Genomic DNA, 25,926 nt, shown 5'->3' with positions numbered 1-25,926 from the left:
TCACTCTAGGAACACGATCTTCTCTTAATTATTGGGGCAAATGGAGGATATGGCCGACACTCTCCACGCTGACCAGACGGGTTTGGGAGGACTAGACCTGTCTCATTACAAAATGTTTTAGTTTACTGAAACTTTTTACGACAAATTACAGAAGCAGCCAGCATAATAATATGTTAAAATTGTTTATTTTAATAATCATTTTAATATTCTTAGGACGTAGGATTTATTTATTTGAGAGCATTGGTCATCTGTTAGGAGCATATAATTTCTTTTTATGCATACAAGGCAGGTATTTGACCACAATAGCCTGGTGTTAAGTGAGATTTTAAGTTATAAGCTCCTGAAACTCTTCAAAACTTTCAGTATGCAGCAAGAGTTTGCTGTAAGCAACGTTATCGACAATTACTGAAGACAGATAAACAGAATATGCCGCGTGCTTGCACGGCAAATATCGTTTACGTCACTTCGATTAAACCATTTGTATTTAGCACTTTGAATAAATTATTCAAGAAACTTGTTCACGTTATGGTTTATTTGCGGATACAACTCAATAATAATACTCTTGTATATTTTACTCAGAGCTATTTAGAGCAATATACTACTTAAACTAAGAGAACGGTTCGAGCACGTGTAACTGATTGTCTGATATAAATCATATCTATTTGAAGTAATTGGGTGTTTTTGAGGTATAATATGGCTGTTTTTAATAAAAAAGGATTAAAGTATATTCACATAAACAACACAATCACATGTAAAAATGTACGAGTGAAATTCAATCATTTATTTTTCTCAAATGTTAAGCACATCTCTATTTAGTCAGTTGATCAATAGAGTAATTGAAAAATACGTCTTTTCAGCTTGAAAATCATAATGTTTAATATTTAATTTTGTGGTACCATGTAGAACAGTGGTTCCCACAGTTGTCTGGGCTACGTACGACTCATCTATTACAAGTTCCAAAACTCGGGACCCACCTATAGGAAATTTCGCCCGCTGCCCAGCGGTTGGATCGGTAGGGTGTTGTGTCGTTCTACAGGCAGGGCCCACTCAATGTTCACTCGCGACCCATAGTTTGGGAAACCCTGATGTAGAGACGACAGCACTTCAAACTAAACACTGCGGCATCTGAAGTTATAGTAATAGATGCTTTTTTTTAAGTATTCCGATGTGCTGTTTACTGTACCTACAATAATTTGTCGCGATTTCGCGATAATCTGTGTCCATGTGAGCGTGACCCACTTCGCGCATGCGTGCGGACTCACTGTGTTTACCTGCGTTGGCTGCGTTGTATTTAAATGATTGAAAATTTTAATTTCCACTTAATGGCCGGTATCGAGCTCGGCCCGAGCGCGCACAATGAAAGTGCGCCGGAGCATAACACTCGCCTCTACCTCTATTGTGGCGACAAATGTATGATACAGGTTTGTCCCTAACATCAGGCCTGTTCATCTCCGCGAGTTTACATCGAAAACAAAACACGCACGATGGCCCACCTACAGGATACTATTCGACAAGGCCTCACATACGAGCGAACATTGACTCACGCACGCGTATTCTTGTGTATGATGGAAGAAAATAAAGAAAATGGTGTACTAAATACTGTGCAGTATTTAACTGCCTAAATAATAATAAAAACACAGAATGTACTTTTTTAAGTTGCCTCAAGACACTGAGAGGTATTATTCATGATAATTCATGCTAAATCATGTATTTCCTCCGCCATTTTCCGCAGTTTGGCACCTCACGTCACATCATTTTGCCGAAGTCAGCCCTATAGCTTCGGCGCAGTGCCGATCACTGACGTTTGTCAACAAAATGGTGCTTGACTCTTGAGACAGGCTAAATTACACCATATTGTTAATGACATTGAGCATACATTTTTTTAAATACCTTCGCGAAGTAAAACTTCTGTACGTAGTAGGTACTTATTATTATTCTGTGCTAACATATACAATTTGAGAGTACTGCTTCTGTTTGTTAAAGTAAGTTTGACTTAAATTTAATTTGAAACTAATCCACATTCAAAAAATTAGGTATATCATTTTATACGGCACTCAAACTAACAATAATAAAAGTATTCTTTGTTTATTTAAAAATGTATGATAAAAGTTTATCACCAAAACAATCACTGACTCAATAAAAACCAAATTAAACCGTTAATTTTCCCCAGTATTTGCAAATACAATCTAATTTAAAAATAAGCGTGTCCAATTACATCGTTCTGGCTAAAACTGTTTCAAAATAGAAAATGGTGGCGCAATTTAAAGTAAGGGAGAGTCTATAAAGTGTGTTAATAAATTTAATTACTCTGGTTGTTTATTTCGGTCCGATGTAGAGACAGAATACTAAACAAGTAGAGATAAGAAAGTGTGTCAGACGCGCTCCATACAAAAGACTTCAACGCGTGTAAAGACATTAAATGTATTCTAGCTTTCATGGTCAAACATCATCCAAAATACCATCCATAAAAGGTATTCTAATTAGAATACTTGTACCTGTATGAGCCAATGGTTGACTGGAAGGGAATACCGTTATAAATAAAGTTCGGAATTTCCAAAATTTTATTTTTCCGAAGTTTTCTTCAATATCTAATACTCAAAAGCCTAGTATGCTATGTCTATCTACATTCACTTAATAAAACTCGTATATTGTTCAATACACCAATACAAAATCTATCGTGTTTGGATATTTTTATCCGGTATAATTACAATAATGATTATTATTATTGCATGGTAACAAATAACAAGTCAATCAATAAAATTAAATGAGAATTTATAGATGTGTCGTAGGGATTGGTTTTTCAGTTTTATTTATATTACTTAGTGTATATTTATGTATTATTTACACATAATGGCGTTAGGATACTTAATGAGAGAAAATGTGCGATTAGTCGGCCATCTATCAAATCTACTTATTCGAAACCAAAATGCATATAGGTAAATATTATATTTTCAATAATTTATAGGACTGGTATAGTTTAAAAAAGTTTACAAAAATAAAACTAAATATTTCGCTTACGGAAGAAATGTTACCAACAAAGCTGTAATACATTTTCGCGTGTTTGCTATTTTTACTTTTGTGCACTGATTGCCCAAACTGAACGTATAGATCTATGATTTATTATCGTGTATAAAACTAAGTAAAACCTAAAGTAAAACTTATTATATTATATTACATCGTGTACAATACTTTTTTAGTTTTGATCTAAGTATTATGCAAGATTGATGATTTTCTTCACCCTTTAATTCAAGCGAATATGCCCTCCCTAAGTTGTCTGGTACCGTACCGGAAAACCGTAATGATTATTGGGGACATTGGTATACTCGTATACAATTCGGTGTATTTATTCTTCATTTGTTTAAATACTAGTACGGCCAATATGGCCAGTTTCTTTAGGCGTGGACCATACAATCTATAGATACGAGTCACGAATACTACAAGTGTAAGGCATGATTGATTGACTATCCTTATCTTGATACATTCCAAGCCATGTACATAAAAGTGAAACCATCTCTTCTTGTCTAGGCCACATCCACGAACACGCCGACTTTGATTTTGCTTTTAATAAAAAGAAATGAAAACATAAAAAAAATCGTAAATGGTTTAAAATAATAATTTATAAGACTCTATTTCCTGTACATTCGTAATTCAGGTAAGTTCAGGTAGGTATATAAATATGAATAATCTAAATTAAGATAAGTGCTTGAGTGCTACGGGCGTGCGCTGTAGGCACATGATACTCGTAACTTACTCGTAAGGGTTCGGACAAACCAACGCGATCACAGCGCGATCAGCCGGCGTGCAGCGATGGCGACCAGACCAGACCTAAATGCATTGATCGCCATCGCTGCACGCCGGCTGATCGCGCTGTGATCGCGTTGGTTTGTCCGAACCTTTAGTGTTGTTTCATTGCTGAAAAAAAATCAGTAGATTGAACTTTATTAATTCCTGCTTTGAAATAAAACTGTCTGAGTAACACGTTATTTTAGCAGGCTAGATAATATTATTCATATTATATCAGATTCGCATAAGTAACGGCTAGAAAGTGTCATCGATTATTAGCCGCAGAAAGTTGTTTCGTAACACATAATGTATTCAGCTTAATGATGTTTATGGACACGAATTTTACTCTTTCGGCCCCATTTAGTTTGTAGTGCGGTTCACTCGACTTTGTAGTTGAGATGCGCAAGCGCAACAGAACTAAACGTAATTTTTCCAGTTTTTTTTTATTACGTACGCCTGCTATTACCTAGGTAGCAGTAGATGTAATAAAAGAAAGTAAACTACCACCACATCTAGCTTGTTCCTAGTTACTAGTGCAATACAAATCTTGTGAAATGGGTCTCTACATCATCTTAATTTAACCCAACAAATGAAGGCTTAAGTTGGTGCTTTTTATAATAAACTAATTTAAGAAAGAAATATTCGCCAAGGAGAGTACAGGCTGTGGTTTATGAACAGTTTACAGGACCTTGCTGTACCAGTAATTCCTAAAAACATGGAAGTTTTAAAATTTAAGCAGCTATAATTTTTCATAATTACTAAAATGAAGTGATAACCAGGAGTTAGAATGAAGAAGTGGTTAGTCTAGTTATATGAATGAATTAAAGTTATCTATAAAATCAAGATTAAGTTACGGCCTGTTAATTAACGTCTGCTGACAATTTACCTTGTCAGTAACGTTTAGTCAAGTTCAATGATAACAATAAGGTTTTAATAATGTTAATCATTGACATTAATTACCCCCGCTATACTCGTCTAAAGTTATTTTTATCTAAATGAGTTTTAACCATTAATATTGTAGGTTATTATACTAAGATACTACTGGATAATTAAAGTAAAATATTATAAGATAATAATTTCACACCAACTCTACTATCACATAACAAAAAGTTCAAGCAAATCTAAATTAATGTGACTGTTTGTTTTTACCTTCAACCATTTTTCGAAGCATTATAATTATTAATCGATTAGGTACTTTTAAATTGTTTACAACCAGAATTTAATTAAAAAATTTAACGCTTTACCAATTTTCTTCTTTTCGATTATAGTTAAATTAGCTACTAGCTCTAAATCTATCCGGTTTATTCTAAATACTTGAAACTGTGTCATTTTTAAATACTTCCTGTGCAAGATTATCTATATATATAAAAGAAAGTTGTGTTAGTTACTCCACTTATAACTCAAGAACGGCTGAACCGATTTAGCTGAAAATTGTCAGGGAGGTAGTTTAGAGCCAGGAGAAGGACATAGGATACTTTTTATCCCGTTCGAAATTAAAAAAAAATCTGCTTATTTATTGCCATTAAGGCGGAACAAAGTTCGCCGGGTCAGCTAGTAGTTTGATAAATACGTGTTTATCATACATTAAACCATGTGAACTGAGTAGGCAAGTAATTTTACTCTTTCCAAAAGGGTTACAATGTTTGTGTTCTACATAAATGAAAGTAGATATAATTAAAATAAACATAGCCAAGTCGAACGCTCTATCATAGCGAACTGCAATCAGCCATATCGTAATGTCGAATCATTTAAAATAATGATAAGTATTCGTTTAAAATTACAGTATTCCCTTGTCGATCTTGACCCATTGACCGTCTTGGTGTTTTTATAGTTTATCGGTAAATTTTACCGCAACGACAGGCAGTGTACCTGATCCGACCATTTATACATTATAATAACCTCTATGCTCGTTGAAACAGACAGTTGTACGAGCATTATCTACACTAATATTATAAAGAGGAAAACTTTGTTTGTTTGGTTGTAATAAATAGGCTCAAAAACTACTGGACCATTTTTTTTTAATTCTTTCACCATTCGAAAGCTGCATTATCCACGAGTAACATAGGGTAAATTTTATTTTGGAAAAAAATAGGGTTCCGTAAAATTATGTAGATAATGTAGTCCACGCGCGCGAAGCCGCGGGCAGAAAGCTAGTACCCAATAATATCTGTTCTATATTAACGGTTGTAATATATTTAACCCGTATATAACAAAATGATTAGTAGCGCATTAAATGTAACGACAACAATAAAATATGTCGGAAAAAGTTGCATTCTGTCATTCCACAGTATAGGAAGTTCGACTTTTCGCATTTTAGCAACGTTTTTTAAACTACGAGTATATGGAGCCTAAATTGATAAGACAGTGCGAGTCTCGTTATTAACTAACTGTCCAAGCGACTATAAAAAAGTTTGTTAATTGTTGCAGTCAAACATTATTAGATTTTCCGGATACACTAAGCTATCAATTATAATTATTTGGTTGCTCCGGTGGGCTTATTAATTTTTATTTACTAAATAGAGCGTACGCACAAATACTGGCATCGTTAAGAGCTTACGGATAATTTAACAGTAACAAATAACAAGTATGGGTACTCTTAAAATTGACACAAATTCTTGTTGTGGGTGGGTGTGAGTTCGTTTTGATTGGTATTACCATAATTGATGTATCGAAGGGGCACAGTGGACCCATCGACCGTTACCTCGGCCACTGCTTTCGTAAATGTTCGGCCTGATTAATAAATATATCACGTGTGGCAGCACTAGCAGCGTTTCGACACCGCCTGCGCCCGCGCCTGCTACTAACACCGCGATTGTTCTATGTTGCGCATTTCAATTGTTCTATGCCTCTTTCTAAGGCCTTTCAGCTGTTTCGCATTGCAACACTTGCAGCCTTGTAAGTATTGTATTAGGTTTACATAAATATTTATATCATTAGGAAATATTTTAATATTAAGAAAGAAAAAAAAAATAGTTATTTATAAGGCACTTATGAAAAACATCGTGGAAAATGCAAATGGCGCACACATTTTACAAGCACCCAGTTGTTTGAATGTAGGCTCAAAATGTTGCATTTCAGTGGTCCATTCCAATTTGCAATTTCTGAGCTAAACAATGCGCTATAAAAAGCGTTCGTTTCCTCCGCGCCTCAGACAATTAACGGAAGTGTTGAAAATGAAATAGTCCTACGGTATTTTGTACATTTAGAGCGATGTCGAAAGATGAACAATGGGAGACGACTCAATAAGACGGAAGGAACAAACTATTAGTTTTTCAGGGGATGCATTTTTACACATCAAATTATCTGTGAGCAAGGCAAGCACTGTTGTAGGTAGGAAACTAAAAACAAGATGTTTTGGTAAAAACTTTTATTTGCATACTCATTTATTTCAGGCTTTCGTTAGATAAACATTGAAGTGGACCTCAGCATTCAGGAATCTAAGTTCAGAAACCCTAAACTTCTTTTCTATTAAGCTATCATATCAAATTCTCATAATGTTTACCTATGTCTTTTAGGCCACATAATAGTTAATAAGTAGTTCTCAATTAGTTTTACAATTAGCGAATTGAGAAAATTAATGTTCCATAAAAAATATAATAAAAACATTATTATAGCATAACGGGGTTGCGAATGTGTCTTTTTGTTTAAAGACAATAAGCAATACCTTGGAAACAAGGCCTATTAAAAGTCTGATTACTGAACATTCGAGAAAAATCAAAGCCTGTTCAAGTTTTTTACGCATAGGACATTTATATGTCGTGTCGTGGGAACAAAATCCGAAGTAAATTAGTGATTGTCTCAACTGCATTGGTCACGAAAGAAATTGGGGTCGCAGCTCGCAGCTTTGGCAACTAAGTAGGCGATTGTTTATAAAGTGATTGTCCTATCGGTTTCAAAATAATTGGTCCCACGACGTTTTTCTAAAGAAATTGACGCTTTTTTCGCTGAAAGCAATGAAGTTCGCATTCCGTAAGTGTGCCTGCCGACTGATATATCTGAGCTAATCACGCCAAGCTGAGGCGAAGAGATTTCGTAGATAACACGTGGCGTGAAAAGAACACAACTTTTTACTCGAGAGAAATAATAACAATCACATGGGAACTTCGCTTAAGACACGATATCACTAACTTTACTTTTTCTACATCAATTAATGCATAAAACAATATAATGTGCTAATTACATATAACGAGTAATTGCGGATAATCTTTATTATTGCGGCAATTTAGGTAATTTGAACAATCATATAATCGTATGAAAATATGAAATTAATTAAACTTTATTGTCATATTAATACACATCAACATTATACCATAAAGTTGTTACTTACGAAGTTATTTAATATTATTTTGATTCGCGTGTCGTGTTCTACCTAATTAAATCAAACAAGTGCCGAATCAGTCAAGTTGCGATTTGGTTACGTTTAGAAAGTAAGGTTTTGCAGGAGTTGTTAGTCCAGTTGACAAGTTTAACAAGTAGAAATTTTGGAAACTTCAAGCTTAATTTCGTTAGGTCAATCCAGGTCAAATGTAGTGGGCCTGCAGTGTGGGACAGGATAGGGGTCTACTAAGAACTGCAGTTTGGTGTGGTGGTGCTCACAGCAACGGTTGCCATACCTTTCTTCTTTTCTCATCGCCTGTTTGGGTGGCACATTTATTGATTTATGTCGATACATTTAAACTTAACACAAAACCTTATGTCATAAAGATACATTTACAGGGAATTTATCATTTTGTTGTAGGTTAAATGGGCCCTCGACAGCTTGATGAGGTGTTGACTGATTATGATCGCGGTAATCCGAGATTGCTTTCCATTTCCAAGGTTACAGTGTATCTCTCTAGGCTGGTGCTTCCTTAAAAACGGGGACAAAAGGGCAGGGAAGATCAGCTCTCTTACGCCATAACCTGCATTTCTCTTTTGACCAATCGTCATGAAGGAGAGTGGACACACTTCTAGACTGTTTTCAGCTTATCTTATTTCCGTACGCGTGAAAATTGTTTTGCAGTCAACGTAGTCTTTATGAGCAAGGTGTGAGGAGTAACAAACATACACGTCCATCCTCATAACTTTTATTACACGTCTACATAAAATTATATATCTAGATAATAGGTATAAACACAATCACACATTAGTTACTAACTTTTATTTCTTATAACTAGGTAAGTATGTATTATTTATTAGATCTGTCACATTTGATTATATCGGGAATGTTTTTCCATATTAGTAGTGCTTTGGATGTTGCTTATGAAAGTATAATTCGATTGTCAGTTGTCGATGCGATTTACTACATAGGTAAATAATTTTTAATCTATACTTATAATAAATCTGTAGAGAGGTCAATTCTGTACATGAAATATATTTTCAAAATAACTATCAGGGGGTGATTAGTGATCGATACTGATGCCAAAAATGCAATCAGTAAAATTTTTGTCTGTCTGTCTGTCTGTCTGTCTGTCTGTCTGTCTGTCTGTCTGTGCTCCAGACATCAGTATGGAGCAGAATCAGCGCAATAAAAAAATAGCGCAATATTTTGTTGCAATTTCTTACAAAACTTGCGCACAAAAAGCAAATCTTGTATGAAAATCATCAAACTTCTAATGCTCGTAACTCAGTTCAGACTGAGTTTAGAGGTATACATGCCATAGTAAGTTTGGTTTATTACACTATTTTGTAATAAAAAAACAAAGTTTGGTCGATGGCCGCGCGAAAAAAAAAAGACGCCACTTTCCATACAAAATCTGGCATTGCCATTTGGCATGCAGGTACCTTAGTAAATTTAAAGCTTAGTTACAACAGGATATTGCAAAATTCTCACGGGAACGGGAGTTAGCGGGAAAAAACATTTGTATGAAAAAATCTAAACCGCGTAATATAGACGCTTGAAATTTGGCATGCAGGTACCTTAGTAAACTTAAAGCTTAGTTACAACAGGATATTGCAAAGTTCCCACCGGAACGGGAGTTAGCGGAAAAAAAAATTGTATGAAAAAATCTAAGCCGCGTAAGATACATATCGATGAAGGGGGTAAAACGGGATCCACGCGTACGAAGTCGCGGGCGGCCGCTAGTCTTTAAATAAAACATCGAATAACCGGAATTACTTACAGCTGTTAAAATCTATGGTTGGTAGGTATTTTGTTTATACATTATCTCAAAAATATGTGTAACTAATACTAATTGGCGGTACCCGTAGTATGTACCCGTAGTTTTTCCAAGCACGCCATGCATTCACTTAAGGTAGTATAGTGCATTCACTTAAGGCAGTAACTACAGGAATTGAAAAGCGTGCAGCTGTTGCGGTTGAAACAATACGGCACCTTGTACCGTTTATTTGTACACCCAAACCACACTCCTAAAGCAAGTGAAATGTTTATAAGAGCTACAATTACGAGAACAATGTTAGTCGTAAACGAATAAATAATTAATGAGCTAATTAATTATTAATACAAAGTGAACCTTACAGTTATTCCAACGCCTTCGGTGCACTCGTGAATGCGAGCCTGTAGTTTGTTCAACCAGGCAACAGTAACCAAGGAACTTTCTATTAACTGCCAATTGCACATACACAAAATGGGTTTGATTTATTTTTTCTTGTTAGGGTGAAAACAAAAGTTTTTATTTACGTTCACAGCGGTATGTAATGCGGAATCACGAACGCGGTGTTGAAACGTAGAGACGCGTACGTTTCCCGACGGAGCAACATCGACTGCGCGCGCGCACTTGGAGAAACTAAAGAGAAAAGTGCCCCCACATCAGCCGGTTACATCAATGCTCTCAGTGCTGATATTGTTCGCAGCAAGACAGTTTTTGTTAATAAACGAGACTTAACCAAAGCTTCCGCTCTACCCATTGGCCGCCAAACGTAACGTAGACTATCTGAGAAAAAGATCACATAATAGAGTTGCGTTTGCTTTTGCTTACCACAATGATGATGCTAATTCGTCCGAAACGCTTACAGAAGAGGCTCTATTCAGACCACTTCAAGCTCTATTAAAATTATCAAAGTAAACATCATCACAATACTAATTTATTATAATGAGCTGCCTGTGAATAATGTGACGTAAGGTAGGAAGTAGGTACTCGTACAGTATCACATTCTATTATGAGTGCTAAGTACTCAGCTTTGTCATGACATTCATCTTCTTGATTGTGAAACTGTCATATTATTTGGGTGAATATCAACAAACTCGTTTTTTGCCTAATTCCGGTGGCGAATTTTAATTTCCACTTTCCAAAACTTTTTTGTGGCAGAAATAATAGTAAATAACTTGTATTATTCAATGATATGGTAGAGATCAAAATATTATTAATACTTCTCGAGATATGTTAATTTGAAATTATCAAGAGCCACCGAAATTGTATTTGAGCCACCGGAATTAAGAACCAATCCACCGAAATTTATTTATACAGTGGACTTCAGAATGTTACGGATGATTGTCTCAAATTACTTATTTATTTGTAATCAATTAAGTATTATTATCCAGTAAAGATGTTTATAATTAAAAACAATATTCAGGCCTGTGTTGTGACCCTAAAAAAGCATCAAATCTTCCCACGTGAGTCATAATAGCCGACTAAGGAATCAAAATACTGGAGGGTGGGTTGCAGCATCTTTCCGGGTATTATACTACCATACTGGAACTACCAACCAGCCTGCTAAGCATGGTGATAACGGCAAAATCCCTCCATAGAGAACAAATCCAAAACTTTCTGGCTCTAGCCGCCAACAGCCCCGTTATTCTAGAGTCATCACAAAGACAGTACAATGCTCCAGAGCCAATAAGACCAATTCCGGCAATAGATTCGCCACCGGAGCCACCGAAATTGCGCCACCGGAATTGAAAAACTGTTACAAAATTCAAATTATAAAGAAAACTATAATTCTGATCAATAATTTCTGTATGCAGATACAACAAAACACCAAACTTTAATCATGTTAAAGAATCGTTTAGCATCTAAGTAAGTAGCTTTCACTCATACACTTGCCAGCGAAATTGAAAAATTTTGTATTCCTGTGCCGCTGATACTAATATTTACGGGTCTGCTGGAAAAACAATACCACAAGTCGCAAGTCTTTATAGCCCGATCAGGAGGACACAGTTGAGTGATGCAGGGCAGAAGAACTCTACGTCTCTCAAAGCTTATTTGGAGAAGTAAGAGAGTGTCGAAATTGAGCCACTGTAATTGCTTTTTTTCGTGGGACAGTTTTGAAAGGCTATTTAAAACACTTAAAATATGAAATATCACATTTCTTTCATATCATTTAGAAGTCTTATTTAATGTATTTTATGGCTATACTATTTTTAAATTACTAGAATCCCCGAGAAAGAAGGAATAACACAATTTATGAGTAGAAATAGAGTTAGGACGCGCCACCGCTATTAGATTTTGGGTCTTTGAAAATTTTTTTAGTATATAAAATAACTACCTATTGTCCTGAAGACTTTGCTATCGTGTAAAACGCTGTATAAACTATATACAGAAAAAAAATGGTCGCTCTAGTTACATTTCTCCCATCGATTCTCAGCTCCGCCGCGTAAAAAACGTGTTTGGGATATTCACCCATTTACAGAATGTTTTTGTCTGAATTAGGTTGTGAAATACATAGAAAAACATTTAACAACACATAATAGTTTATTTAACTACCATCTTCTATTCTATTGCAATGCCACGAAGATTGATAGAAGCGGGGTCTTATTGAAGATCTAAATATAAGTAATGTCCCTTTTTTCAGAGCAGAGCCTTTTATTAAATCTACACTCAGGCACTTTATATTACGGATACGGAAGTAAATAATGAGCAGATACGTAACATTAAACAAACCTATTTGGGACGGATGATTCAGGCGCTTACCTAGTAACCTTAATATTTAAAAACAAAATTGTATGGTAACCGTAGAGTAAAAACCTATTGCGTAAACCAATAACATGTGCTTATTGGTTGCATAAACTGTTCAACGAAGGGTAATGAATAACTCATTTCAGACAAACCGGAAGATTACGAAAGATTATGAAGGTGTAACGCCGTGTTGATTGGCCATAATTGAAAAGAAATGGCTTTATTTAATGTCGATCGTTTAATGACATAATAGCACTTTGTCTAGCGGTTTACTAATAAGAGCAAAATGAAGATGTAAAAGACTATGTCAAACAGCTATGGTCGAAAAAATATCAACCGACCGGTGCATTTTTAAATGTTATGCACATGAACCTGGTCCATGGTTATGCATGTATATTGACACGATCGATATGACAGCCAAAATTAAATGAATGGATTCATACATGTCTGTGATTATTAGTTGGATATCACTATTTACTACACCAATTAATCAAAAATGTTCGAATAAATTATTGAATGTAGGAAGAATACACTGGTAGAGCGACAAACACGAAGTCTCTAAAATAATAGACATAATAGTGTTAATATTCTATTTCTATTATTAGTTCCGCCATTTATATTCCATAATAGGTTATTGTTATTTATTTATCTAGCTAGATAATTGAAGGCATAGAACCTTAAGTAAGTAATTCTGTGACAATAAATATTGTTTGTCGCATTATTTTATTTTCTTGTAATTTTCCTTACAGATTACTTAACGCTCTACACCGCAACGATTATGTCTGCTATAGCGTTCATTTTTTACGTACTTTAATGTAACTGCTTCACCACGTAAGTATAGTTAGTTGCTCGTTTATTGACGAGCACATTTGCTTCCGTAAATATATGGTAGGTACGACTTATGCTCAACAGTTAAACCATTCGTTAAACTTAAAACACAATCTCTTTTTCTTCGCTTTATATTAGGTATTTAAAATAGCTTAGTCATCATAAGTTTTTAATGAAGAAAATGTGAGGCTTTGGAGACAAAATGTTTTTGAAGGTTTTCTATCATAATATAAAAGTAGCATAATAAATATACACAGCATAAAAAATTATAATATCGTACTTATAATATAATTTTTGTTCAACTTATGCGTGATTATTAGGCGTCTCTACATGCGGTTTTAATATCTCAAATGAAAACCAAAACGAACCGCTATTTTTTGGTAATTAAGATACAGAACCTTGCTCTATTAGAGAAGTTTCTGAACAGTGTCTAAACAAGCTACTTATTTGTCCATTTGGTAACCAGTAAGTAAACTTTTTTCGTACTTAAGAGTCCGCGTAATCGCAGTGGTTATGTGGCGAGACTGTGGTGGTCGGGAAGCCCATCGAATCGAGTAATAGACCCAAATTAATAATTGTATGTTCATAAACTTCATACGTAACTAACGATGTAAGGCGATCGGTTCTAGAATTTCAGCCTTTTGAAAAAACCTGTCTACCTATTTTAAAATTAAACACTCTAAGCTTTTTTTTAAAGTACGAGTATGTAGATTACAATAATGATTGATTTTGATGAAAATTAATTGTAATTGTTAGCATTACCTACTTGAATAATAATAAAAAAGTAACATTTTCTTTTCAATATTTTAAAAGTTTTATTAGTTAGTATTAGGACTCTCACTACTTCTATACAAAATACATACCTATAAGCAAACAACGTTTAACTAGGCTTTAAATGTAAATTACTGAGTGTTCCTTCTGGAACTTAGTAGAGCATAAGATGTGCCATTTAGAGTTTTTCGCTCTACAAATAACCCTGGAACTGGTCCATACAGCACGGTGGCGTTAAATAACATGATAAAAGTATTTAAATAAAAGTTTCTGAAACTAAAAGTGATTTATCCTCAGAGACTCTGTCTGAAACTTAGCGGTGCTCGATGGATTGGCATCTTCAAGCCTCTAAGAAACGAGGTCAGGCTATAACTTAGGTTACAAACAAATAATATATGTATGCTACTTTGTTTTTCTTTTGATGTAAGATACCTACTCGTAGATTTATGGAATCTTTTTTGGCAAATGTTTAAAAAAGTTCAATGGTTTGGTATTGGAAACGGCTGTTTGATTTTCCAAATTAAAAATAAATATAGGTAAGCATAACTACATAAGTGGTGACCAACATTGTCTGAAGATCTTAAGCGTTGTCGTCTGTCGTTTATTAAGTCACAGCGAAGGCGAAGGATAACCGTTAGCCCCCACAATGCAGCTGCAGGCTGCAGCATTGCGCAACGACTTTCACCGGCCCTCGCTAACGAGCGGGAAACGCGGCGCTCACGCCTCGTGCCTGCGCCCGCGCCGCTTGACGCAGCGTTACGTCAAAATATCACACTGAAATAATGCAGCAATCCTTTTTCAGGATTTTTCAGCGGGAGTGACGTTAGAGCCAGTTAACGGTTCTCAACAAACAATAACAAATATAGGCTTGCCAGGTAATTTGGGTAGACTTTTTTCTGTCAGATACTTAGTTATCTTAGATATTAGACACTTGAGAAACAAGGCGATGTTTATTTGACAGGTTTAAGTTCCAAACTGGTAGGTTACAATGAAAATTACAATCATATGAATAAATTGATGCAGTTTATATGGAAGCAGCATGACATTCCAAGTTTGCGAATAAATAATAGCTTTCTAACTACACTGTATTTTGGTCGCGTCATCACGCAATAAGCCTATGAAGCAAAATTGAGGTCAAGAGAAGAAAACTATGACAAAGCCATTAATATTTAAAATAAGGGAAGTGAGATTCAACATTATCTACAATGACGTTTAGTTTAACTAATTTAACTTAATATCATTGATCGTTATGCTGTATAGATTGTAAATAAGCCACCAAAGGCTATAAGGACCCGTGTAGCAAATAAAGTTTTTCTTTCAGAACGAGACGTTTTCTTTCACCACATGACCGGAGAACCATAGACGAACAAGTTGAAAAGCACGAAATGACAAAATCCTGGGGAGCCTACAAAACCTACCTACTTACTACCTACGTTATTATAATTCTTGTTGTAAGTATGGTCATAAAAATCAAACTTTCAAGCGTCCAGCTTGTTTATCATTTAAGTACCCACTCTACCTACAGTGCACCTACACGCCCTAAGGAAATGCGTAATTTGTTGAAATACTCTACATAACCATTGGCCAAAATTTCTTGCCTAGCTAGTCTAGTCGCTCGTCGAAATAATTACATATACCTTACTGTGTGTAGTGACTAGTGACTAAGAATTGTTTATGTTTCATGAATAAATCTTTTCGAAAGTCAACTGCAAAGTTAGTAAGGCATCAATTAGATTTGCATTGTGATATTACTTACAATGCTTTCGCCGCTTAGTTTGCATATTTGAATGCATTGGCACAGTTGTAAAGTTATAGTTTATAGTGGTTTACAACACGCTAGTCCATAAATAAACATAAAACAATGGTAGCTTGAGACTTCTAAGTAACTTTACGAAGAACTGGTTAATAAAATGTAAGATGTTGGCAGTAGGTACTTAGTCAGCGAATAGACTAGCACTCTACATAATATCCACAACTTAAAGGCTGACACAGCTATTTCAAAACACAGTAGCCCAAATTGAAGAGTCTCTCTTGCTTTATTAGGTACATATTGGTTGACATCGACTTCACTTCTTACTCGTTTATAATTAGGTAGGTAGGTATTATAGGTATAGTTAGCGTTTGCTCTTTGACATAACTATGACGAAATCAGGCTAATAACAACGACGGAGCCGGAGATTGTAAAAATGTCTCGTTATGCGCCCACCGAAATCCGGATGACGTCAGTAGCTTCGTCAGACATCCTCTTACTTTCAGCCGGGGACCTCAATACAATGAGATTAACACTTTTACTCACACTCAGAGCAAATGTCGTGCAACAATGCCCAAGCTAAACTGTTGAAACGCAAACAGTGCTTGAGAAGTAAGAAAGGAACGGAGCTGAATTGTCATGTTCCTATAGGTAATAAGCAATGGAAATTGAGTTCTAAATGTTCCTAACTAAATTATCTATGTAGTAATTCACATAACACGTAAAAATAATAACTACTACACCTAAAACCTACACCTAAAACCTACACCTAAAAATAATAACTACTTTAGTTAAGACCTCGTAGGTTACTTCAGTATATTTATAAGTTTAGCTCTATTATCCATCATTATAAATTAATGAAAATAAATAAACAAAACCGATATGTAGAGTTCTTTTTAGGTTCACAATGTCAGTAAGGAGGCATTACTTACTCGTATTATGATAATGAAATACGAGTACCTTCTTAATGCCTCCTTGTAACTAATTTATTCTGTGATTACCTGCTTCAATATCGATATACTTACGTACTGAAAATCATTGCCTTACTGACTTAAACAGAAATGGCTTAGCATAAATTATTTACAACAGCCTAGACAACAATGTTAAGTCATCGGTAAGTAGGTATAACACTTACCTAATAGATGGACACCTACCCAGCAGTGTGGAAACTAGGAAATGTTAACAGTTGATTACGTTTTGGTGCATGGATTGGCAGCAAATAGATACCAATCAAATAAGTCTACCTAAGGCAATACCATAGTACTTAACCAAGACATTATCTAGGTAGTTCTTTCACATTTGTACTCTACAATAAATTTTGTGTAGTAACCTTAGGTCATCACAAAGACCACTGAGTCCACCATGCTCCAGTGTACTAGCGATTCCTCTTACCGTCAGAAATGGAAGCATCTCGCCAGGAGAGCTACCCTCGGAGATGATCACCCCACCATGTACTTACCTCGTCAGCGCAACCACGACCACTCTGACAAGAGTGCCCGACTAAGAAGAAGAACCTTAGGTAGGTTATGCACAAAATAGGTACCTACTTAGGTTTTGAATGAGATATAAAAGTTCAACATTAACCACCAGACTTAGTTTGGTAGATTAAGTAGCTAAGATAGATACTTTAGTGGCGAGAAAACTTATCAAATAACAGTTAACTAGCTAGCTAGAAGTTAACTTGCTTAGTCGAAGTTTTGAAAGTAACGTTACGTGATCTTTTCGACCAGCCTTTGTCAACTGTAGTCACTGTAGAGCAACAATGAGCAATCAATTGTTTTCTGCTACAGGATTTCATTGCAACTAGGTCGATATTTTGCCATGGCTGACGCATAGAGCTGCTGAATGCTCTTGTAGATCACAATATTGGGTAATTAGCTAGACACTTGAATCAAATTACAGGTCGAAGGATTCGCTGATGCTGATCGTTCATAAAATTATTAAGATACCTTCAAGTTGATATTATAAATCTTCAAGTCAAGTCGTGCGTGTGCGGCGGGCCTAAGCTGAAGCTCAAGCCAAGCTGAGTAGAAATAACAGCAATCTTCTTCTTCTGTAGTGAAGAGTGCTGATTTATGAATCTGTATGACTTTGAAAACAGCAAATTAAGTTTAAATATTTTATTTTATTCTCAGATGGTTGAACATAGTTTTGTACACAGTTTTGTATTGATGTGCCATCTCTGAACGGTTTCAAACAACGGCAAATGTATTTACAGCGCCATCTATTGACATAATTTGATTCTAATCTACCTGCTAATAGATGGCGCTATACGTTTTGTATAGAAAGTTTCATTGTACTTTCTAAAAATAACACCAGAGTTCGTTCGAAGCGCTATATTTAGTTTTTAGACATTTGACAAAAAAGATGGCAGCGATCGCCGACTGCTGTCCTTCGGTTTTAATGCGAAAATGGCGCATTATGTGATATTTTCACATAATATAATAATTATAAGTGAAAATTTGTGTAGTGCTGCTTTGTGATGTCGTGTGGTTTTACATGAATGACAGTGTATTCGTGTGTCAATAGGACTGCAACTTTCTTCTGGATATTGGATTACACCTAAAGTTAAGGTATTTAGGCCTCCTACGCATTATTTACTGCTTTTATATTTATTTTAGCATATATCCCTTGTTGCCTGTTCTATTTACTTTGATAATTAAAGTCTATCTTGCGAATATTACATAAGAATGTAGAGTTTATACGCACTTGGTCAGTGACTTGTTCTACATACGAGGCTACCTTGTTCGTGGCATATGTTTTATTTTAAGTTCCTGGAATTATAGTACGTGCCTAAATCACAAACCGACTGCAGGAGCCGTGGTCGCTCGATTCGGGGCTGGTATGACATCAGCAGGCATTGCTTACTACTGTAAACTTTAGTGCAATGAATCATCATCCAATAAGCTGCCATATAAATTCACGGTTACGGTTCATTTCACAAAATAATAAAATGCGCACATAATATTCATATTCCTTTTATTAAATTATAATTTATGAACTATTAAATAAAGAATATTTATTAATATTCATGAAAAAACTGCTAACAATTCAGTGTAATTAATCAAACAAAGAAAGTTTCAAAATTAAATTATTACTCGACAAAGCAGTAATAGTCTTAACTGGTCAATACATAAAAATTACTATTAAATCAGCGAATGTCAAGAACAATTAGATACACTATGTCCAAATTGTGAAAAAAATAAAATGGAAAGCCTAACAAGATTTCGGTTTTGATTTTCAGGTGTTTTTTTTTTTTTTTTTTTTTTTTTTAAGAAGACTGCAGAGCAATATAATTTGTTTTCTAGGCATCTGCTAATGGTGTCAACTATACGGTGTACCTGTTCGATCGTCCCGTGTTTTTCTCGGAATCCAAATTGGTGGTTTGGTAATACTGTACTTAGGTGTTCTTTCATCCTGTTAAGCAATATTCTCTCAAACAGTTTGCCGATAACCGGTAGCAGGCTGATGGGTCTGTATGAGGCAGCCTCGTGTGGGGCTTTACCGGGTTTCGGTACCATGACTACATGTGCAATTTTCCATTGCCCAGGGAAATGTTCAAGTCTTAAGCTGGCATTAAAGATGTTAACCAATTTCATTACACCTTTATGAGGCAGGTTTTTAAGTAATGTGGCATCAATAAGGTCATAGCCGGGTGCTTTGCCTTCCTTGAGGTTCCTTATTTCTTTAACAATTTCTTTTGGGCTGGTACTTTTTAATGGAAGACACATTTGATTCGCTGATTCAAGGTATTCCTTGATTTCCCTATTATGTTCGGGATTGCTTTCAGGGAGTGGTTGGAAAACCGCCTTCAGATGTTCCGCAAAGATTGTTGCCTTTTCTTTATCAGATCTAGCCCATCCTCCTTTTCCATCATTGATAGGTGATTTATGGATTTTCGGGCGCTTTAGATTCTTAGTAGCCTTCCACAGCGAGTAGTTTGTGTCTCTCGTTGGAGTTAGATTTGAGAGGTAGCGCTGAACATTATCATTTTCTAGGGTGCTGATTTTCAGGTGTAGATTTTAATTTACTATGTAAACCCCACTCCAAAATTGGCCTCAATTTGTCCTTATACAGTAGGTATTTACTTTACAATGGCGATGTGGTAAGAAAATTTGTTGAGGGTTCATAGATTAGTAGAATTATTTTTAATTGGAATTTTTTTTCTCTCATAAGGGATTCATGCCCGTTTTCACCATCTATCCCTAATTTTTAAGTGACCCCTATGATAACAAATAACAGGAATTTTGTTGACATAGGGGTCACTTAAAAATTAGGGATTGATGGTGACAGATGACAGCTGTTTAAGCTGTTTTGCTGTGCTGTGCTAAGGCTAAATGAATACAGGCCTACCTATTTGCCAAACTTACTGAAACTTTTTGTATCAAATTAAAAATTTACAAACTATTTAGGAGCAAAGAAACTCATCTTTTAAATATAAAAGTATTGAAATGTTTAAAAAATCAGACCTAATAAGAAAACTTTTAGTTTTTTCTTTATATTCTTTCTTCATCACTTTCTATTTTCTAATAAGAATCCAATAATAAACTTGATTTACTGTTTTTCTTTTATGTGAAAAGGGTAAAAAATATCTAACAGGCCTATTTATTGCCATTAGGTGAATGTAAAATAATTAAAGTAATTAATTATACAATGGCAACATATATACAGGGTGTTGATTTCAATCCTCGCCATATTTATTTAGGTGATCTATTATGACTTATATGGGTGTTTCTCTGCTATTTGGAAAATCGTCCATACAAGACTGTCCTGAAGTAATTTTATTAAATGTTGAGAAATTTTGTTAACGAAATTCAGGGCAATAGTAATTTAAATACATATCTAAAAAAAGCCCACACATTTTCCCCTTAGTTTTTGAGTTATTGGCGATTTTTCGCAAAATTGCGACAGGGGAATGTTGCAACCACCCAGGGGAATGTATTATGGACAAAAATAATTAGTATTTTTCTTTGAATAAACAAAGTCTTTATTTTTCTTTGCTATTTTAAAAATATGTAAGTTTTTGAAACAAAAAATATTATTATTAAAACAAATATTACTAATTTATAATGACTTTTCTTAAGCCTAATAACAGTAGCATTAAACTTAACGAACAATTAAGTTTTAAGACTTAAATTGTATGACACTAAAGTCAGTCTTATAATAATCAAAAATGTAGTATCCTGCCTTTTAAAACAGAACCAAAAAATACAAAAAGTAATAAACAAAAAACATTATTACTGCTAATTTTTGTTTTTTGACCCCGTTTCTGGTGAATGTAATATTGAAACGCTATTCTTGTTATTTCGTGTTGGGTCAGATGATCTTAAAGGCGCCTGATGTTCTTCTGCGAAATCTTCTGAATCAGATGTAGGTATTTTCCCTTCCGAAATTATTTGTTCATTATCATCATCATCATTTCAGCCATAGGACGTCCACTGCTAAACATAGGCCTCCCTCAAAGACTTCCATGTTGATCGATTCGTAGCGGCCTGCGTCCAGCGCCTTCCTACTACCTTTATAATGTCGTCGGTCCACCTTGTGTACCGTATAACGCAGCGTGGGACGTCCACGCGGCCTCCACTACAGAACCTTGCCGCCGATGGGCCATCAGTTCTGCGTACTAATTTTTTTTTTATGTGCCTTCCTATTGCCACTTCAGCTTGCTAATCCGTCGGGCTATGTCACCGACTTTAGTTCGTTTACGGATCTCCTCATTTCTCATTCGATCTCGTAAAGAAACACAAATTATCTGTTATGTCTTCATGACTTTCTTTTTTGCACGAAACTTAGCACAGTGCTCCCTCCAAACCTTTTTTACAGCCTTATGCTCACGACAACTCATATCTTTAACTGATTTTATTTAAAGTTGTTCTTTTTTCTTCTTTTTTTCAATTTTTCTTTTAGGGTAATGTTTCAAGTCGATGATATCATAATTGCACAGCTATACGTTTTTGTTCTAGAAATTCTTCTCATGTTTGGCGTACCTTCTTTTTCGGTGAAATTTTGAGATAATACCTACTAAAAAGACGTTATTTTAGTGGTCAAAACCTAGGAAAACAGTAGTATGAACAGTCCCCTGTGGTATGAACAGTACCCTGTGCTATGAAATGACAGGGGAATGTTCGCCAGGGGAATGTTATTTTTACGTGAATACTTCATAAAACAATATCATTTAAAAACATTAAAATAAACGCAACTTATGTGGCTACATACTAGAAGATTAATTAATTTAAACAAATTGTCGTTATTAAAACTCTTAAAATAGTAAAAAAAAGGCTCACCAGGGGAATGTTTTCACTGACGGCCGAGACGCGTGGTTCACCAGATGACGCAGTAGTAGCATTAAACAAAATAGCGGCTGCCCACTAGCTACACAACTGAACAACCTTAACACCTATTGCGTTCCGTTTTGCGATCTAAGTGCTTTGCGCCAAAACTAAATATGACTTTAAACCGGTTTTAAAATTTTAACAGGGGAATGTTTTAATAATTTGAGGACAGCATTCTCAGAAGGATATTTTGATTAAAATTATATTATAAACATTGTTTGTGATGTATTAAGATGCTAACTGTTATTGTTAATGTATTTGGATATTTTTTATTCAAATATCAACAGCAATATAATAAACATTTGTAACAATATGTGTAATTCTGGAAAAGGGACGTACCAGGGGACTGTGATTTGAGACGTTTGAGGTTATTTATTCGAATATTCCATGATTAAATTACTAAATATGCTATGTGATGCTAAGAATACCTAATTCTATGTCGGTATTGATACAAAAACCTGACAAATTTTAAGGTTTACTACATAAATTTAGCTTGGGACAGCGATTTTCCATTTAGTGGAGAAATGCCCATATAAACGCATTATCCACCAAAAAAAAAATTACAAACTAAAGTAGAATTTTTAGCGAATATTTTCCGTGCGACATCAACTGTACTGTGGCTCGTAATACTGCAATACGTTTCAACTGCGGCACCCATCGAGCTACGCGGATCGCTCGCTTATCATGTCTGATAGTCTACTGAAGGAAGCCACGTAAAATAGGTAGTGTAAATAGGTATTTTTGTTTGACTAACTAAAGTTAAAGTTCGTTTTAAATTAGTTTGCTGTTTCCTATGTGTGTGTGTGTGTGTGTGTGTGTGTCGCTTATAACCAGCACTCTCGCAGCTGCATCCGTCAAGCGATTTATATGCCCGTAAACTCTGTGAATCGGCCACATCGTGTGACACTAAACGGTCAACTTTTCTCTTTAAAGCGGTCCATTTCATTCTATAGTTATCCGCCTGGTCCATCTCATCATCAATCTCTTTTTCATCGCCGCTATCCACAAGGTATTTATATATCTGTACGTCATGGTCGAATAGCTCTTGAACTCGTGGTTCCAATGTATCTATTGCCGCAGCTATGGAATCCACGTCGGGCTCACTCGTTTCCAACATACGATGGATATCATTTGTCCTCCTTGTAAATAATTTGCGCAACCGTGTGCGCTCCTTTTTTACGGCTTCTAAATTCATTTTTACTTCACAGGGTCGCCAGATGTAGAAAATAAATTGGGATTGTAAAGAAAGAGATGTTTACTTTATGCGGACATTTTATTGACAGCTTAATCACTTGTCAAACAAATAAAAATACAAAATCATTCGTCCATAGACAAACACAAAAAGAGGTTTTGTACAATAGGTACCTACCATCTTGGAACAAATCTGTACTGTGTGCGTGCTAGGGACCGTATCTACCTACCTAACTCTACTACTGAGTACTTACTAGGCTACTAACTTTCAATTTCAGATGGCAAATATCTAGGAGTCCCTTTATCGTAAGTAATATCTTGCAATATCGGATTCTTCCGCAGTATATCAGCTATGCGAATTGGTATTTGCTGGGTTACTGCGATTTATGGCATAGTCCTTAGAAACGTTGGTTATCATGACTAAGTAACTCTAGAATCTGTTTGTCGAGCCATATTTGTTATTGCTTTATATAATTTTAACGTTACAAAATACAAAAGTATCTTAAGGAAAATTTTGTGACGTAGCATAATATTGTTTCAATTCAGAGTAGGTAAACCTTGAAAACATTAACTTAATAATAATATGATAGTTCCAAATTAATTTACTGTTCACATTTCAGTCCAGTTCGGCATTTTTAGTGCCTTATCACTCTAGGACCTTCCTAGGACCAATGTCGAATTCTTTGAATTTCGAATAGACAGATAACGGCATTTTCATGCTTTACATTGTGGGTGTTGAGATTATGGCGATTTTGCAATAAAATGTACTTAGTCTGATTTGCTGGCAACTGTAACTTTAAAATCTGTTATGCTATTCACATTCATAACCTACAAAAACAAATCAACGCGAAACCGGATGCTAAAACTAGTATTAATAGAGTCCAAGATAAGGCATAGAAAGTGGCAAAAGATGAGGCGCAATCCGCCTATTTCTATGCACTCGTCAAACCCAGCCCTGAGTTGATGGTTATCAGCGACTGTAAGAGAAAAATCTATGGTAATAGGTCGATTTTCGATGAGTGGGCATGCTTTTTATATGCCAGTACTAGTTCTTAGTAATTTAATAATAAGTTTCTAAGGGTGTGTTGCACCATCTTACTTTAACTGTGACAAACGTCAAAAATCTGTCAAACTCCATACAAAATACACCGGTTATCGTAATAGTTACCGTTAAAGTTAGGTGGTGCAACTCAGCCTAAGAGTCGCATTTAGTTATTATTGAGAGAAGTCACTTCAAGTATAAGATATTTTGATTTTTGATAATAGCAAGGGTTTTTTCTCTTACAAGCAATGGTATTCTTTAATTGAATTACAATGTACTTTTTATGCTTCTTTTTACATCAAAATTAACTCAGTTACGATTTGAAGATTGTAACCAAAGTTAATTAAAATAAATAAATTTTCACGTATTTTTATTTTTGAAAAGAGCTGGCTACATTCCTAAAACATACCTTTTTTATTCAAATGGTCCTTCGAGGCTGATATTGTTAGTAACGTAAAATATACAATTTTATCGTTAACCTGAACGAAGTAGACACTCATAAATTTATTATTCTAGACAGTCAGTCTAGCCAATTCTATTTTCGCATATTCTACTCGTATAACCTTTAATGCTTACGTAAGGAACACCTACGCTAATATGAATAATTAACTTCTGTTAATTAATACAGAACAAGAAGTAGTCACTCAGAAATAATTACAGCTTAATAGATATTAAGAATAAAAACAATCACATACATAACTTTATTATTTCACGGAATCGGATAACTCTTGCATAAATAACCATAAATAAGGAAAGAGTCCGGGGGTCCACACTAGTGTTGTAATGCTGCAATAAACTACACCAATCGATACTTAGCTTGATATCAAAAATAGCGATAGTAATAAAAATAATTAAGTATATTCTTCATCGATAGTAATGTGACGTTAAAAATACCTAGCAATATAAGTTTCTACTAGTGTTGGTCATTAGTTCTATTTTGGAACTATGTACCTACTTTGAAACTCCAAACCACTAATGGACCCTGTCAGACACGCAACACAAGAACTTGAAGAGAGAAAGCTCACTAAACTTTTAGACAAAATAATTCAATTTATATTTACGCTACGGTAGGTACAGACTAAAAAATAATTTGTTATTTCATATTATGATGTAATATCTACGAGTAGCTTTAATTATAAAGTTATTTGAATAAAAAGTTTCCAGGTTATCGACAAATCTATTGAAACAGATATAGAGTTAAGCCTGTGATTTAACAATATTATTATATTGAAATTCAGCAACACTCTAGGTTTCTATGCTCGAATCTGAATTAAATTTTCAGTACCTACTTCAGAAATCGAGCCTCAAAGTTATTTATCGATAGTAAACCAATTAAACCATCGATACCCAGTAACCACTCCAACCCTAAGCGTATCGCTGTTCTACTGAGAAATA

At 35.0% G+C, this 25,926-nt stretch overlaps 1 protein-coding gene across 1 annotated transcript in view; it reads right to left on the bottom strand.

Annotated features, from left to right (window-relative positions):
* LOC114353346 (uncharacterized) overlaps positions 1-10,534 on the bottom strand; it is a 36,000-nt gene extending 25,466 nt beyond the window's left edge. Inside the window, exon 1 of the mRNA XM_028305312.1 lies at positions 10,241-10,534. The gene's annotated coding sequence lies outside the window, so the exon portion shown is untranslated. The remainder of the gene's footprint in view (positions 1-10,240) is intronic.
* Between the last annotated feature and the right edge of the window lie 15,392 nt (positions 10,535-25,926).

This window comes from Ostrinia furnacalis, unplaced genomic scaffold (assembly GCF_004193835.3).
Source record: "Ostrinia furnacalis isolate ACB-3 unplaced genomic scaffold, ASM419383v2 OfSCF1653, whole genome shotgun sequence".
Taxonomy (NCBI): Eukaryota; Metazoa; Arthropoda; class Insecta; order Lepidoptera; family Crambidae; genus Ostrinia; species Ostrinia furnacalis.
The sequence above is the reverse complement of the archived record's forward strand: the minus strand, read 5'-3'. Positions and strand labels throughout refer to the sequence as shown.